Source organism: Euprymna scolopes, chromosome 14 (genome assembly GCF_053919585.1).
Source record: "Euprymna scolopes isolate OS-2025 chromosome 14, ASM5391958v1, whole genome shotgun sequence".
NCBI classification, from domain to species: Eukaryota; Metazoa; Mollusca; class Cephalopoda; order Sepiida; family Sepiolidae; genus Euprymna; species Euprymna scolopes.
Window position 1 is genome coordinate 86,353,092 of NC_136495.1, and position 22,858 is coordinate 86,375,949.

Genomic DNA, 22,858 nt, shown 5'->3' on the forward strand with positions numbered 1-22,858 from the left:
TCTCTCTCTCTCTCTCTCTGTAACATATAATATATATCATATATATTATATATATAAAATATTATATACCATATTATATATATACCATATATATATTATATATATAACATATATATAAAATATGTGTTCCACATATATGATATATATAACATATATATATATATGATATATATAACATATATATATGATATATATGACATATATATGATATATATAAAATATATATATGATATATATATAACATATATATGATATTTATATAACATATATATGATATTTATATAACATATATATGATATTACATATATATATGATATAACATATATATATGATATATATAACATATATATATGTTATATATAACATATATATAACATGTATATATCATATATATAACATATATATGATACATATAACATATATATATGGTATATATAACATATATATAACATGTATATATCATATATATAACATATATATGATACATATAACATATATATGATACATATAACATATATATATAACATGTATATATCATATATATAACATATATATGATACATATAACATATATATATTATATGTATATATTAAATATATAACATATAAATTTCACATTTAACATATTTATATTACATAGTTAACATATATATACATTATATTTACCATATATATATTATATAACATATATATACATAGCATATATAAATTATATACATACCATATATAAATAATATTCATACCATATATAAATTATATGTATAACATATATAAATTTTATATATAACATATATATATATTATATATATATAACATATATAAATTATATATATATAACATATATAAATTATATATATATAACATATATAAATTATATATATAACATATATAAATTATATATATATAACATATATAAATTATATATATAACATATATAAATTATATATATAACATATATAAATTATATATATAACATATATAAATTATATATATAACATACATAAATTATATATATAACATACATAAATTATATATATATAACATACATAAATTATATATATAACATATATAAATTATATATATAACATATATAAATTATATATATAACATATATATATATATATATAACATATATATATATATAACATATATATATTATATATAACATATATATATTATATATAACATATATATATTATATATAACATATATATATTATATATATAACATATATATATTATATATATAACATATATATATTATATATATAACATATATATATTATATATATAACATATATATATTATATATATAACATATATATATTATATATATAACATATATATTATATATATAACATATATATTATATATATAACATATATTATATATATAACATATATATATATTATATATATAACATATATATATGTTATATAACATATATATATTATATAACATATATTATATATAACATATATATATATTATATATAACATATATATATATTATATATAACATATATATATATTATATATAACATATATATATATTATATATAACATATATATATATTATATATAACATATATATATTATATATAACATATATATATTATATGTATAACATATATATATTATATATATAACATATATATATTATATATATAACATATATATATTATATATATAACATATATATATTATATATAACATATATATTATATATATAACATATATATATTATATATATAACATATATATATTATATATATATAACATATATATATTATATATATAACATATATATATTATATATATAACATATATATATTATATATATAACATATATATGATATATATTATATATATATGAAGTATATATATTATATATAACATATATATATATTGTATATATAAGATATATATTGTATATATAAGATATATATTTATATATAAGATATATATCGTATATGTAACATATATATTGTATATATAAAATATATATTGTATATATAAGATATATATTGTATATATAAGATATATATTGTATATATAACATATATATTGTATATATAGCATATATAATCTATATATAACATATATAATCTATACATAACATATATATATTGTATATATAACATATATATATTGTATATATAACATATATATATATTGTATATATAACATATATATATATATTGTATATATAACATATATATATTGTATATATGACATACATATATTGTATAACATATATATAGCATATATATAACATATATATAACATATATATAACATATATATATAACATATATATAACATATATATAACATATATATATATAACATATATATATAACATATATATGTAACATATATATATAACATATATATGTAACATATATATGTAACATATATATATAACATATATATGTAACATATATATGTAACATATATATATAACATATATATGTAACATATATTTATAACATATATATATAAAATATATATATAACATATACATAACATATATATAACATATATATATAACATATATATATAACATATATATATAACATATATATGTAACATATATATATAACATATATATGTAACATATATTTATAACATATATATATAAAATATATATATAACATATACATATGGTATATATATAAAATATATATATATATAACATATATATAACATATATATACCATATATATATATGGTATATATATAAAATATATATATAACATATATATACCATATATATATAACATATATATATAACATATATATACCATATATATATAACATATATATACCATATATATATAACATATATATATAACATATATATATATTACACATATATATATATATTACATATATATAACATATATATATAACATATATATATATAACATATATATAACACATATATATAACACACACATATATATATATACTAGCATGAGTACCCAGCGTTGCCTGTGTTTACATACAGTTCGGTTAGGAACACATCTGCTACACTGATCATTTTCATCATTGGTAACATGGATACCCTCATAACAATTCCATAAATAAAAGAACGGATAAAAACATGTAAATATAATCGTTCCTCAAAAGAAGAAGTACCTGATACCCTCTCCACCAGATATGTCGGCAGAAGGGATACAGATAGAAGAAACTATTTCCCGGATATTGAATACTTTTAATACCCACCTTAAAAATAAATAATGAAAAATAAATCATTAGAACTTTTGTTTCACTAAAGATATCAGCGAATGCCCGCGTGATCGCAAAAATAAAGAAATAAAAATAACCAAGTAGATAGAACTCCTAAAAAAATAACAATTAATTTTCAAAACAATTAATTTCAAAACAATTAACTTAAATTTTTCATCATTTTATGCTTCTAATGTAATCTCCCTCCAAAATAACAAAAATGCATTTGTCATATCCTGGGGTTCATTTTGTTTATAAAAGTGTAAGGTCATAAAAATTAATTAAATTTATAATTATTTTATGTTTCAAATGTAATTCCCACGCCCACCAAACAAAAAAAAAACTGTATCTGTCATGTTTGTCCCCATCCATCTCGATCGCTAAATTTGAAAAAAAAAAAAAAAATGCTAGAGATGATAATATCTCGTGAATGCTTTGTGGCCAAAAATGGGTGTTCATTTTTAGGTTAAATTTATATAGAAAAGTGATCCCCCACTTTAAAATGTTAATTTTCTTTTTTTCGAAATTACTTCTTTCATATTATTTATAAAGATTGTTTAAACGTATTAGGGCCCCTCCCCCAAAAATAGGTCCTAATTTTTTTAGGGGTTAAAAGACGCTGAGTACCGTCGTAAAAATTTACCTTTTTTTTTAATTAGAAATTAAAGTTTATAATTGATGAGATTAACGTGAAAAAAAAAGAAAGAAAAGTGTAAATTGTGGAATTCAGAAGGGGGGCAGTAGATGCTATTTTTTTAAGGTATTAAACAACGATGGGTCACATCGTAAAATTTGCGATTTCTGTATAGCTGTTTAAAGTATAATAACAACAAACAAATGAAATGATCGGAAGATTCAAAGTGGCAAATAACTTTAAAAGTTTTTTAAAAATTCGATGTTGAAATAATAATTCCCCCAAAAATAAATGTTATCAATATAATTATTGTTTAAAATGTATTAAAAACAATTTTAAATAAAACACTGAAAACAATTCTCTCGCTAGAAACATTAATTAAGATACCGCTATTTAATAAAATCGATTTTTCTTAATGTCATATGCAAATGACATAATCTTTTTATTGTATCTAGTTTCCAAGAATGAAGCTATATATAGAAATAAATGAAAGAGTAAAGTAAGGAAACTCTTGTATATATTAATCAAATTGTGAACAAACAAACAAACAGACAGGATTACGATTTATATATATATATATATATATATATATATATATATATATATATATATATATATATATATATTATACTAGCTGTACCCTGCCACGCGTGGCTATGGCTAAATTTGGTGTAATGAAAAATTCTAATAAAAAGTGAAAATGCATGTTTCTTATATTCTTAGTACAGCAATCCACTACCAAAAGTAAAAAAAAAAAGGCGAAAATGACAAAAAAATTGTACTCTTGCAGAATTGGATCCTGATCCTCGGGATTACCGTCAATCCTGGCTTGGGCACGACAATCAATCAGTAGATAAAGCTGAACATAGCCAAAAACATTGAAACGCTAAATGTTTTTGTCTTTTTTTTTTTTTTTTTTTCTGTATACAAAAATGTGAGTGCGTAATTAATATTTGAGTGATGGGGGGTTACTATACACAGATTTGAAAAAGTTGTCCAAACCAAATAAATGAACGCAAAGGTAAGGTAAGATACGTTTCTACCTAACTGAATAATTGTTTAGTGTTTTTATGTAATGTAAAATGTTTCATCAGCTGGAAAAACAGAAATGGTTGCAGACTCTGTTGAATACGTTAAGTTTGGGAAAGTAAGTTGAAAACTAAAAACTATACAATACATTGTCAAAAACCAACCGAATATATGGCTGAGATAATAGGTCGGTTTGTGACAGTATTTTGTATAGTTTTTTAGTTTTAACTAACTTTCTCAAACTTAACGTAATCAACAGTGTCCGCCACCATTTGTATCTTTCACATACACCGATAAACACCGTTTTTCGAGCCGACTAAACGTTACATTAAATGAAAAGGGTTTGTTAGGTAGCGCCAAAACTGGGGGGGGGGGGGCAGGTCAGTACTTTTTGACGGACCGTCTTTTTAAAAATCTACCAAAAATCAGGTAATTATCCGATCAATACGAAATTTTCAGCGATTATTAGGAGAAGAATGAACGTTATAACAGTGTACTTATTTTTCATAAACGATATTTATATATATATATTTTTTTGCTTACAAAACACCCCTTGTTTTGAAGTGGGAACAAATATGCTTAAAATAATCATCTGAAACTGAACAAAACATATTGTGTTGTTGTAAGGGACAGAATTATAGATTTAAAAAAAAAAATTGTTTGCATACCTTATTTTGACGTCTGAATATCAGAACTTCGATTGTGTTTAATTATCCCGCTTTTGAGTTTTGAAGTGTGAAATTCGGTGAATATGTTAAGTAAAATAATTAATTTAAGTTAAGTAAAACAAAAAAATTTTTTTTTAAATATTTATACGAAAAAAGCCATTTTAAAATTTTTGATAAATAAATTAACAATTTTTTTTTAGCGAGCCGAATAATGCATGACCATTATTAAACAGGGCATGCTTTGAATAATCGATACAAAAAAAATCGATAAATATTGTGCCCTTTGTGTTAAAAATAGCATCATTTTTTTTTCGATCCCGTTTGAAAACGTTTGCCGCCTTTCGACTATGGTGGACCAAACGCGCTGAAATAATTTTTTTTATTCTGCTTTAAATTGCCCCCCCCCATTTTGGGGAGCCTGGCCCCCACACACATACACATTAAAAACCAAACTCATACAAATGGTCACCCATCTGGTACTGGCCAGCCTCAGCTTAATAATACATTGAAATTTTCGACACTGAAAAATAAGTTTTTTTGGCCTGTTTGGTCTTCCATAGTTTTCTTCTTATCAAACGCAAACGTAAACAGAGTCGATCTAGACTCTACATCGACGCGAAATATCTGGTTACCTATATGAATAAGTGGAATTATTTGAAATTCAGGTACTTATATTATAATATTTTTGCATATTCTCTTAGAAAATCATCCTAAATCTTAGTCAGACAATAAATAAATTAATTATTTCAAAAACCTTTTTTTTTTTTTTAAATATTTAAGTACGTTTTTTGTGCAAGACAAAAAATGTCAATTGTTAACTTTTGGGGAAAATTTAACATTTAAAATTTAATTAAAAATAGTAGAAAAAGTTTTACATTATTCTGTTTTCTATATGATAAAATTCAGGGTTTTATCTTTTTAGGAAAAAAAAGTTACTCAGAAATAATGGATTTTAATAAATGTAATTTAGTTTTAAAAAACAACAACTTGATTTTGCGGCCATTTTTGGTGGTGCCTATGTATTACTAAACAGAGCCACAAAGAAGTTGTCAAAAAATAAAATTCTTGCCTTTTATAACAAAAAAATGTTATAAAAGGCAAGAAAAGTAAATGTTCTACCTAACTGGATAAGATTGTAGTGTTTTTATGTAATGTTTAATTGGCTAAAAAACATGCAGTGTTTATCGGTATATTCCAAAAAAAAAATGGCGGCAGACTGTATCGAACATTTTAAGTTAGGGGAAATTTTCGGAATATGAGTTTAAACTAAACACTATACAAAATACTGTAAGGAACTCACTCAATATATGTTGCTGTAACGTATAAAATATATATTATATACATTATATATATATATTAAATATATATAAGATATATATTATATATACAACATATATATTATATATATACAACATATATAATATTGTATATATACATAACATATAACATATATATTATATATACAACATATATATTATATATAACATATATATTATTGTTGTGGTTGCAAGGTTGAGCAATAATTAGTAAGGAAATACAATGAAGACGCAAACAACAAGATAACGCAATAATAAGTGTATTAAAGAAAAGGTATATTTACAATATGTACAAATGACGGTGTCGAGTCAGAGAGTCTTGGTGGGAGGACATGTACGCTCTTCGGCGTCACTTCCGGTGGCATTTGAGTAAGACACACTAAGGCCAACCTAGGCTTGCCATTTATAGTGTTATGTTATTCGTATATGCAAATAAGTGGTTGCCACCACAACACCCCCTCCCAAGATTTGAAGTCACACAGATTTCAATATCTTTTTCTTTTTGGGTTTACCATTAATGGTTCATTCACTTTTCTTTTCCTACCTGATCTTCGGGGTTCAGGTGCATTTTGAGGCGGTTCCAAATTAAAAGATTCGTATATGATATCTATGGTGTCCTCCTCTTCGACTGTTGTCGTATTGGATATGACGTTTTTTTATCTGATTTAGGTGCCTTTTATGTATATTCTGTGGACCTTTAATCATGTATGTACAATCACCAATGCGTTTATCCACTACTCCACATTCCCATGTGTTATTTCTGTAGCACTTAAAATATACTCGATCTCCCGAGTTATATTTCTTTCTTCTCGTGTGTGTAGTGTTTCGGATAATTGCCTGCCTTGGCAATAGTTTGTCAAACGCTGATTTTACCTTTCTGGCAAACATTAGATCAGCTGGTGATATGTTTGATGGTGTACTAGGATGTGGTGTAATCCTATATACTTGCAAGAATTGTTGCAAAGCTGTTGGTGTTCCAATGGATTTCTTTAACGCTCGTTTTAGCGTGTCCACGAACCTTTCCGCGAGGCCGTTCGACCTTGGATGATACGGCGGAGTCGTGATGTGCTTCACTCGGAACGTGTCGCAAAATTCCTTAAACTCTGCGGATGTGAACTGCGTTCCGTTGTCAGTGACCAATGTGTCTGGTACACCGAATCTTGCTAACAACTCGTGTAGGAACCCTATTGAGTTGTTCGTTGTTGGATTCCTGCAACGCATTACCTCCGGCCATTTTGTGAAACTATCCACTACAATTAAATAATAGTTTTCACCTACTGGACCAGCGAAGTCCATGTGGATTCTCGACCATGGTTGGTCGGTTTTCGGCCAAGGTTTGTGTACTATAGGTGGAGATTTTGCCGCTAACTGGCATCCTTTACATTTATCAATTGTTGTCGCTATGTCAGTGTCCATGTTACGCCAGTACACGTAGCTTCTCATTAACGACTTCATTTGATTTATCCCCGGATGTCCTGTGTGGAAATCTCTTAACATCCTATTCTGCAATGTTTTGGGTATTACCACTCTCTCGCTGTACAGTAACACATCGTCACATATGGAGAAGACTTCCTACACCTTTGTGTCCGTTATAATTTTCTCTTTTATGTCCTTTATATATTCGTCTTTCTCGGCTTCCCTTTTAATGTCCGACAAAGTTACGGGTAGTTCCTTAATGATGTTTTCTACCATATTTTTTACTTCAACATTTGTCCGAATTGCTGCAATGACTGATTCTTCCAGATTGTGTTTCTGTGGTATCAGTCTTGACAGTCCATCCGCATGGCAAATCTTTTTTGATGCTAGATGTTGTAGCTGGAAATCGTAATTAAGTAGTATTGTACCCCAGCGCAGCAATCTATTTGCGGTGTATACCGGCAATCCTTTTTTTGATCCATAGATCGTGACTAACGGTTTATGGTCGGTTTCAAGTATGAATTGTCTACCATATAAATATCGGTGAAATTTAGTCACGGCAAAGATTATGCTCAACGCTTCTTTTTCGATTTGTGAATATGCCCTTTCGGCTGGTATCAGCGTTCTCGAAGCGTGCGCTATTGGTTTTCTAGACCCATCCGGCATAATATGTTGAATGCATGCTCCTAAGCCGTAGGAGCTAGCGTCACTAGCGACGACTATTTTTAAGTTTGTGTCAAAGTGCATTAAGAATAATTCGGATGTTAGTGCGCTCTTTATTTTGTCAAAAGCGGTTTGACATTCTTGCGTCCAGTTCCACGGTGTATCCTTTTTAAGCAGATTATTTAAGGGGGCTCGCAAGTTATGCATTCCTTCAATAAAAGATTGGTAATAATTTGCGAGTCCTAAGAAACTCTGCAAGGTTGTTACATTATCGGGTGCTGGCATATTTTTTATTGCCGCAGATCGGTCTGGGTCTGGACGTCGTCCATGTTTGTTTATTATGTGTCCAAGATGCTTAATCTCGCTCATACAAAAGTCACATTTACTTTCTTTTACTTTAAAGCCGAATTCTTGTATTCGAGTAAATACTTGTTTCAAATGTTCCTTATGTTCTTCTAGGGATTTGCTCCTGACAACAATGTCGTCCAGGTATGCACATGCGCACTCAATACCACTTAGCATGGTGTCCATCGCTTGCTGAAAGATGGCAGGCGCTACTTTGATGCCAAAAGGCAATCGGTTGTATTTATATAATCCCTTATGCGTATTGATGCATAGTATTTTTGAGCAATTCTCCTCGACCGGTATTTGCAAATACGCGTCGCTCAAGTCTATCTTGGAGAAGATATTACCCCCATTCAACTTCGTGAATATTTCCTCTGGGCTTGGTAGGGGGTAATGGTGATCTTTTAATAGGGAGTTGACCCCGGTCGAAAAGTCTGCGCACACTCTAACTTCGTCATTCTTTTTCTTTACGTATACGGTGAGGGCTGCCCACTCGCTGTGTTCTATTTTTGATAGAATTCCCGTCTGTTCCAATCTATTTAATTCTTTATCAATCTTTTCCAACCCAGCGAACGGAACATTTCGCTTTTTTCTAAAAATTGGGCTGGCGTTTTCTTTAAGTTCAAACGAGGCCTTGAATTTATTGCAGCAACCTAAGTTAGTCGTGAATGCCTCAGGAAATAATTCTTTTAAATCGTCTTTTATATTTACTGTTGTTGGAGAAGAACATTCTAATTTTTTACAGAATGTATTGATTGGCTTATCCCATAGTCCGAATTTCTCAATTAAATCTATTCCAAACAGATTTTCACTATTTTTTAGTACGAATATTTTTAATTTCTTCGAAATCCCTTTCAATTTTATCGGGAGGACAACTTCTCCTTCAAATTTTATACCACCACCAGTTACCGTCCGGGCTGCTTTACTAGTTTTCATCATGGCCGGTTTTCCCAACTTTTTCCACGTAGGTTTATTATAGAAACATCGGAGCCGGAGTCGAGTTGTAACTTTATTGATGTTTTAAATATTTCCACTTTTACGTATTTTCGCCGATCTTTGTCTAATTTTGTATTTGATTTTGTTTGCTGTACTCTCTTTCTGGTGTAATCTTTATATCTGCAGCAATCGCTTTTGTGTCCCACCTTCTTACAAATGTAGCATTTTTTCTTCTTATAAGGACAATCTGATTCCCAATGCTTTTCTGCACATCTCTTACAGTTATATCAAGGAAGAGGCTTGTTATATTGTGTACTATATTTATGGTTATTATCTTTGGAATATCCCGTTCCATTGCTTTTCTTTGTAAAGTTCTTGGTTGGTGCGTATGGTTTTCTAACTTTTCTTACATATACCACTCCGGATTCTTCTATATTTTTTGAATCCTTTTTTAGTGTAATGGCCCTTTCACAGTCCTCTGCTAGTTTCTGGAGGGTTAAATCTTGCTCAGATTCCAGCTTAGACAACACTCGTCTGCGTATTTCTGCATTTTTCGTGGAAACTAACCCTTGAGCGAAGATTAGACATTTAAAATCTTCTACCGTTAGTTCTGCAAGCTTAAAATTATCGCAGTTTTTATTGACAACTGATGCATATGTCAAATAATCTTGGTTGTCCATCTTTCTTAGATTCATGCACAGCCATCTTTTATGAAAAAGAGATATATTTGGATTAAATAATTCTTTTAGTAATTTTACAGCTTCCATGAACTCTAATTCCGCAGTTTTTTTTAGATAATATGTAATCTACGAATTTGCTGTGTTCTGATGTACCCAATTTTCTGAGTAAGAGGCTCACTTTCTGACTATTGGGCAATTTTTACAGTCCAGTTTAAAAACATCCTCGTATCTTGTGTAGTATGCTTCAAAATTCTTCTCTTCCTCAGGCACATAATGAAATGTGTCCATGCTATTAAAAATAGTTGTATGGGAGAAATTAACACTATCGACATTTTCTCGATTACTCTTTAGTAGTTCAAGTGTTTTAGCAAAATGTTCCTCTTGTCTTTCTTCATATTCCAATTGTAGTTTCTTATGCCTTTCTTCCTGTTCCAATTGCAGTTTTTCTGCTTTAATTGCGCCATTTTCTGCTTTTCTTCTTGTTCCTGCTGCCATTTCAATAATCTGTCCTCTCTCTTTTCCTCGCGGTCAGCCTGTGCCTGTATTTGTGTTTGCAAAAGCTAGTTTTGTGTAGCTTGTCTGCGTTCATCCCGCTCAGTCTGTGCTTGTAAAAATTGCATGAACATTTTTGATAAGTCGTCCATGGTTTTTTTTTTTTTTTTAGTGTGTAGTTAAAAAAACAAATATTGTACCATATACACTATACACCGGTTTGGGTTACAACAAAAAAGCAAATTGCTGTAAGCTCCTGTTTTCAATAATAATATCGCTGCTTGCAATAATATATTCTTTTTGCGAGTCACGCTGCAAGAAAAATAAAAATAAAACAGGTTTATCTGGAATCACGAAATGGAATTGACTTTCCGTTTTTAGGCACTTACTAATAAGTAACTCTTTCCACAAAATAACAGTTTTTTTTTTAATCGAGTCACAATTGAATAAATGTATGCAGTACATTTAGTTCTTTGAGTTTTTTCTCTAGTATTTTAGTAATTAAAATACCTCTTAAATTGAGATTACCTTTTTTTCCGTGACGTTTTACTGTATTATCCGTTATTCAGTGACAACTTCAAGAAAAAAATCCTTTCCTTGAATTTTAGTTTTAGCTGTGGTATTTCCTTTTAGTACCGACGTCAACCAAAACATTAATTAAAAAGTCCCTTAAATGTTGTTTTGTTTACGGAGAACAGTAATTAGAATCCACTGGTGAACTTTTTTCATACGTTACTTCCTTGCTTTTCGTAATACGGGTCTGACCTGTCGTTTTTGCGACAGAACAAAGTTCGCTTTTCGTTTGCAAGTTGGTCCTTTAGTAAGATTTGTCGTGTAGCAACAAAACAAAAATTCACTTTTACATTCGTTTGCAAGTCGGATTCCCAGAAAACGGCGTAAATTGTCGCTTTTGCCACGTTAGAGTTTTTTTTTTCACTTGAGTTGAAACTTCTCTTTAGCGTAAAATCCGTTTGCTCGTCAACACTTTGCATTCCTTTGAAAAATTGGTCAACCTTTGCGTTGTACTTTTTTTTTAAAAATAGTTCTTTGTCAAACTGTTATATTTGATGCTTCATATCTCGTCGCCAACTGTTGTGGTTGCAAGGTTGAGCAATAATTAGTAAGGAAATACAATGAAGACGCAAACAACAAGATAACACAATAATATGTGTATTAAAGAAAAGGTATATTTACAATATGTACAAATGACGGTGTCGAGTCAGAGAGTCTTGGTGGGAGGACATGTACGCTCTTCGGCGTCACTTCTGGTGGCATTTGAGTAAGACACACCAAGGCCAACTAGGCTTGCCATTTATAGTGTTATGTTATTCGTATATGCAAATAAGTGGTTGCCACCACAACAATTATATATAACATATGTATTATATATAAACTATATTATATATATATAAAACATATATATTATATATATAACGTATATATTATATATCACATATATATTATATATGTATAACATATATATTATATATGTATAACATATATATTATATATATACAACAAATATATATTATATATATACAACATATATATTATATATGTATAACATATATATTATATATATACAACATATATATTATATATGTACACCATATTTATTATATATATAACATACATATTATATATATACCATATACACTATATATGTATAACATAAATATTATATATAGAGACCATATATATTATATATACATAATATATATTATATATATAACATATATATTATATACATAACATATATATTATATATATACCATATATATTATATATAATATATTATATATATAACATATATATTATATATAACAAATATATTATATATATAACATATATATTATATATAACAAATATATTATATATATAACATATATATTATATATAACATATATATTATATATGTATGAAATATATATAACATATATATTACATAAGATATAATTATATATGTATAACATATGCATTATACATAACATATAAATAATATCAAAATAACAAATAATTATATGTATAACATATATATTATGTATATACCGTGTATATTATATATAACATAAATATTATGTAACATATATATTATATATATAACATTTATATTCTATACACAACACATATATCATATAACATACATATTATACACCATATATAAAATATATGATATATATACAACATATCATATATAACATATATACCATATATTATATATATAACATATATACCATATATTATATATATCTAACATGTATACCACATATTATATATATCTAACATATATACCACATATTATATATAACATATATACCATATATTATATATGTATAAAAAATATATTATATATATAATATATAAACCATATATTATATAACATATATAGTATACATATATAATATATTATACATATAACATATATTATTCATATATATAATATATTATATGTATAACATATATATTATATTTATAACACATATCTTATATATATAACACATATATTATATATACGATATATATTATATATAACATATATTATAAAAATACAAAACATATAGTATAAACATACTAAACACATAGTATAAAAATACATAACATATATATTATATATATAACATATATACTATACATATAACATATATACTCTATATATAAAACATATATACTATATATATATAACATATATACTATATATAACATATATACTATATACATAACATATATACTATATACATAAACTATATACTATATATATAATATCTACTTTATATATAACATATATATTATAAATATATATAACATATATATTATATATACATATAACATATATATTATATATACATATAAAATATATATTATATATACATAACATATATACTATATATATATAACATATATACTATATATAACATATATATTGTATATATATTATATATTATATATTACACATATTATATATAACATCTATATTATATATATATATAAAAGATATATTATAAATATACACCATATATATTATATATACACCATATATATTATATATATAACATATATATTATATATATAAAACATATATTATATATATATAACAAATATATTATATATATAAAACATGTATTATATTTATATAACATATATATTATATATATATAACATACATATTATATATATATAAAACATATATATTATATATATAAAACATATATAATATATATATAAAACATATATAATATATATATATAAAACATACATATTATATATATAACATATATATTATATATATAACATATATATATATTACATAGAACACATATATTACATATATATTATATATATAACATATATGTTATATATATAACATATATATTATATATAACATATATATTATATATAACATATATATTATATATAACATATATATTATATATAACATATATATTATATATAACATATATATTATATATATAGCATACATATTATATATATAACATATATACTATATATAACATATGTATTATATATATAGCATATATATTATATATATAGCATATATATTATATATATAGCATATATATTATATATATAGCATATATATTATATATATAGCATATATATTATATATATAGCATATATATTATATATATAGCATATATATTATATATATAACATATATATTATATATATTATATATATAGCATATATATTATATATATAACATATATATTATATATATAACATATATATTATATATATAGCATATATATTATATATATAGCATATATATTATATATATAGCATATATATTATATATATAACATATATTATATATACCATATATTATATATATATAACATATATATATTATATATATAAAATCTGTATTATATATATAACAGATATATTATATATATAACATATATATTATATATAACATATATATTATATATAACATATATATTATGTATATTATATATTATATATATATAACATATACATTATATATATATTATATATAACATATATATTATATATATTATATATTATATATATATAACATATACATTATATATATATTATATATAACATATATATTATATATATAATATATATATTATATATAACATATATATTATATATATAACATATATATTATATATATAACATATATATTATATATAACATATATATTATATATAACATATATAATACATATATAACATATATATTATATATATAACATATATATTATATATAACATATATATTATATATAACATATATAATACATATATAACATATACATTATATATATATTATATATACAACATATATATATAACATGTATATTATACATATAACATGTATATTATACATACAACATGTATATTATATATATTACATGTATATTATATATATAACATGTATATTATATATATGACATGTATATTATACATACAACATGTATATTATATATATTACATGTATATTATATATATAACATGTATATTATATATATAACATGTATATTATATATAACATGTACATTATACATATAACATGTATATTATATAACATGTAAATTATATAACATGTATATTATAGAACATGTATATTATATATATAACATGTATATTTTATATATATATATGTAATATGTATATTATATATAACATGTATATTATATATATATAGAACATGTACATTATATATATACAACATGTATATTATATATATACAACATGTATATTATATATATACAACATGTATATCATATATATAACATATATTATATATAAAACATGTATATTATATATATAACATGTATATTATATATATAACATGTATATTATATATATACAACATGTATATTATATATATAACATGTATATTATATATATACAACATGTATATTATATATATAATATGTGAATAAAAAGGAAAAAGTTGAAAGAGTAAAACCGAAAATGAAATCAACGTTTCGTCCCTATTTCAGGGGACATCTTCAGGATTTCTAGGCGAGGATGACAGGAAGACGGTCATATATCACATGCGAAAGAGGAGAAATACAGTTCTCTTTCTGTTCTGGAGAGAAAAAATTTAATGATGAAAAGGGAATTTATATTTAGTATGTGTGGAGGGGGGTCGGGTTATATACATTTTTTTTATCAACCAGCATCTAAATTTATGTTTTGCTCATTTATTATTATATTACCTATGATTGGGGCTACATTATAAAATCCCTTTCTTTGTTTTATGGTGTTAATGTTTGAAATTAAAGCAGATTAAATAATCTCCGTTTTGCTCTATCTGGGATGGATTTGCACGTCCAAAGCCGAAAGAGTGGCCATGTTCAACACAGTGATAAAAGAGTGCATTTAAGGGGTTGGCATTACTTATGTCCCTTTTATGTTCGCTTAGTCTGATTTTCAAATTTCGCTGTGTCTCACCAAGCATCGTTTATATCTTGATTCATTTCATTCATATATAATATGTATATTATATATATACAACATGTTTATCATATATATATATATTTATATATAACATATATATTATATATATAATATGTATATTATATATATACAACATATATATTATATATATAACATATATAATATGTATATTATATATACAACATATATATTATATATATAACATATATAATATGTATATTATATATACAACATATATATTATATATGTAAAATATATATTATATATATCAAACATATATATACAACATATATATTATATATAACATATTTATTATATATAAAATATATATTATATATACAATATATATATTATATATGTAAAATATATATTATATATATCAAACATATATTATATATACAACATATATATTATATATAACATATTTATTATATATAAAATATATATTATATATACAATATATATATACTATATATATACCTTATGTATTATATATAACATATATATTATATATATACTATATATATTATATATATACAATATATATTACATATATATAACATATATATTAACTATATACAATATATATTATACATATACCATACATATATATATACCATATATATTATATACATAAACCATATATATTATATATATAACATATATATTAAATATGCATAACATATATATTACATATATAACACATTTTATATATAAAATATATATTAACTATATATAACATATATATTAAATATGTATAACATATATTATATATATAATACATATATTATATATATAATACATATATTATATATATAATACATATATTATATATATAATACATATATTGTATATATAATATATATATTGTATATATAATATATATATATTGTATATATAATATATATATTATATATATTATATATATAAAATACATATTATATATAAAATATATTATATAATACATATATTATATATATAATACATATATTATATATATAATATATATACTATATATATCTAATATATATATTATATACAACATATATACAACATACCTATATATGACGTATACATTATATATAACATATACATGTAACGTATATACAACATATATATCTAAAATATATATATAACATATATATAACATATATATAAAATATATATAATACATATATACAACATATAAAATAACAACAATACAAATTATATATATATAATATACATATTATATATGTGTACCATATATATCATATATAAAATATATATATAAGATATATATTATATATAAACCGTATATATTATATATATATAAAGCATGCATTATATATATAAAGTATATAATATATATATATATGTGACATATATATTATATATATGACATATATATTATATACGACATACATATTATATATATGACATATATATTATATATAGTACATATATATTATATATATGACATATACATTATATATATGGCATATACATTATATATATGGCATATACATTATATATATGGCATATACATTATATATATGGCATATACATTATATATATGACATATACATTATATATAACATACCTATTATATATAAATAACATATATGTAATATATATTATATAACCAATATATATTGTATATATACCATATATATATTATATATACCATATGTATTATATATATACCATACATATTATATATATACCATACATATATATACCATATATATTATATATATATTATACATAACATATATATTATACATAACATATATATTATATATATAACATATATATTATAAATATAACACATATATTATAATAACATATGTATTATATATATAACATATATATTATAGATATAACACATAGATTATATATATAACATATATATTATAAATATAACGCATATAATATATATATAACATATATATTATATATATAACCTATATATTATATATATAACATATATATTATATATATAACATATATATTATATATATAACATATATATTTGATATATAACATATATATTATATATATAACATATATATTATATATATAACATATATATTTGATATACAACATATATATTATATATAACATATATATTATATATAACATATATATTGTATATAACATATATATTATATATAACATATATATTATATATAACATATATATTATATATAACATATATATTATATATAACATATATATTTTATATATAACATATATATTATATATATAACATATATATTATATATATAACATATATATTATATATATAACATATATATTATATATATAACATATATATTATATATATAACATATATATTATATATATATAACATATATATTATATATACCATATATTATATATATAACATATATTATATATATAACATATATTATATATAACATATATATTATATATATACCATATATTATATATATAACATATATATTAAATATAACATATATATTAAATATAACATATATATTATATATAACATATATATTATGTATAACATATACATTATATATAACATATATATTATATATAACATATATATTATATATAACATATATATAACACATATTATATATCTAACATATATATTATATATAACATATATATAACACATATTATATATCTAACATATAATGTATATATAACATATATACTATATATATAACAAATATATTATATATATAACAAATATATTATATATATAACAAATATATTATATATACATAAAATACATATTATATATACAACATACACATTATATATATAACATACACATTATATATATATAACATACACATTATATATATATAACATACACATTATATATACATATACCATATATATTATATATATAACGTATATATAATATATATAAGATGTATATTATATATACACAACATATATATAAAATATATCTCATACATATGTATCATAAATATATATCTCATACATATGTATCATATATATTACATATATATAATATATATATAATATATATAACATATATATAATATATATAACATATATATAATATATATAACATATATATAATATACAAACACATCTATAATATACAGAACATATGGATAATATACATATACACCATACATATTTTATATATATATATACAATATATATTATATATAAAATATATATGTACACCATATATAATATATACGCCATATACATTATATATTTTACATATATACCATATATGCCACGTACATATAATATACCTATGTACCATATATATAATAAATATATATACCATATATATTATATACAATATATATACAGCATATATATTATATATATAACATATATATTATATATACACCATATAAATCCTATATATAACATATATAGCATATTATTTATACCATATATATTATATATATGTTATATATACCATATATATTATATATATACCGTATATATTATATATACAATATATATACACCATATATGTTATATACAATATATATACATACACGATATATATTATATATACAATATATACATACACGATATATATTATATATACAATATATACATACACGATATATATTATATATACAATGTATATATATATACAATATATATACACGATATATAATATATACACAATATATATGCACGATATATATTATATATGCAATATATATACATCGTATATATAATATATAGAATATATATATACATCATAAATATCATATATACTATATATGTATACACCATATATATTGTAAGTACAATATATGTATACACTATATATATTATATATGCAATATATGTACACACCATATATATTATATATACAATATATGTATACACCATATATATTATATATACAATATATATACCATATATATTACATATACAATATATATATACACCATATATATTATATATACAATATATATACACCACATATATTATATATACAATATATATACACCACATATATTATATATACAATATATATACACCACATATATTATATATACAATATATATACACCACATATATTATATATACAATATATATACACCACATATATTATATATACAATATATATACACCATATATATTATATACACAATATATATACACCATATATATTATATACACAATATATTTATACACCATATATATTATATACACCATATATATTATATACACAATATATATACACCATATATATTATATATACAATATATATACCATATATATTATCTATATATATGCCATATATATATTATATAATATATATACACCATATATATTATATATATAATACATATATACCATATATATTATATATACCATATATAAAATATATACCATATATATACACACCATATATATAATATATACAATATATATAGTATATATAATATATATATACCATATATAGTCTATATATAATATATATATAAAATATATAAATACAACATATATATAACATATATATTATATGTAAAGCGTATATATTATATTTATAATATATAAATTATATATATGACATATATTATATATATGACATATTATGTATACATATAACATAATATATATATATACACCATATATATATAATATATATAACATATATATTATATATACAACATATATATCATATACACAACATATATATCATATATACAACATATATATCATATATACAACATATATATCATATATACAGCATATATATCATATATACAACATATATATCATATATACAACATATATATAATATATATTACATATATAATATATATATAACATAGATATTATATATAACATAGATATTATATATAACATAGATATTTTTTTTATTTTTTTTTTACATTTTCACCCCAAACAAGGCACATTGCCACTTTGGTGTCGGGGGCTACTGTCAGGGGAAACATCTACTGGGGTACTATGTAGGGATTAGGGCAGCGAGATGTTGGTTCACGTTGCACTTGAACTTATGCATGTCAGTACAGTTGGGGAAGCAGTGACCTGGAATGGATTTCCAAAGTCTAGCTGTTCTGGGGAAGAAACTACTGGAGTAGAAAGATCTTTTACATCTAGGGATCTCTACAGTGTGGGGGTGGGATTTTGCAGCTTGTCGGGTCTGTCGAGGGTGTTCACGTCGTGGGGGCACAAGTGCTTGCAGTTCTTCAGAGCATTCACCATTATAATACTTGTAAAACAGGCAGAGGGATGCAACGTTTCGTCGATGGGACAGAGGCTGAAGTTTAGATGCCAGTTTAGGGCCTATCAGATTTGCGACTCTCTTTTGAACCCTGTCAAGGAGCGATAGACTAGTAGCCGATGCACCGGCCCAAATATGACAGCAATACTCCATACATGGGCGAATAGTGGCCTTATAGAGGTACAGGATACTTTCGGGTGTTAGAAGTTTTCTAGCATGGTAGAGAGAGCCCACCTTCCTTGCAGCGGCCCTGGCAATGCCCTCGATGTAATTGTTCCAACTCATGTTTCCTGTGAACGTTAGGCCAAGGAGCTTGAGAGACGTACTCTCAGATAAAGAGTCGTTGGCCATTGCTATAGGTGGTAGAGAAGGTTTCTTGTAATTATTGAATGAAACCAGTTTTGTCTTGGTGGCATTGAACGTTACCATCCATTTTTGTCCCCATTCCACTACTGATTGGAGGTCATCCTCTAGTGTTTCTGCCATTACTTTAGATATATGTTCATTTGTTTTCCTGCCGTGCCTGCTATAGAGTGTGGTGTCATCAGCATATATACCCATCTCAGAGGCAATTTTGTCGGGGAGGTCATTTATGAATATCAGGAACAGCAGAGGTCCAAGGATAGATCCCTGGGGCACTCCCGCATATATATCATATTGTTTAGATGTACGACCGTCGAGGACAACCTGGATTTTTCTCTTATCTAAGAAGGATTTAATTATGTTAAGTATTCTACCAGTGATACCGTAAGATCT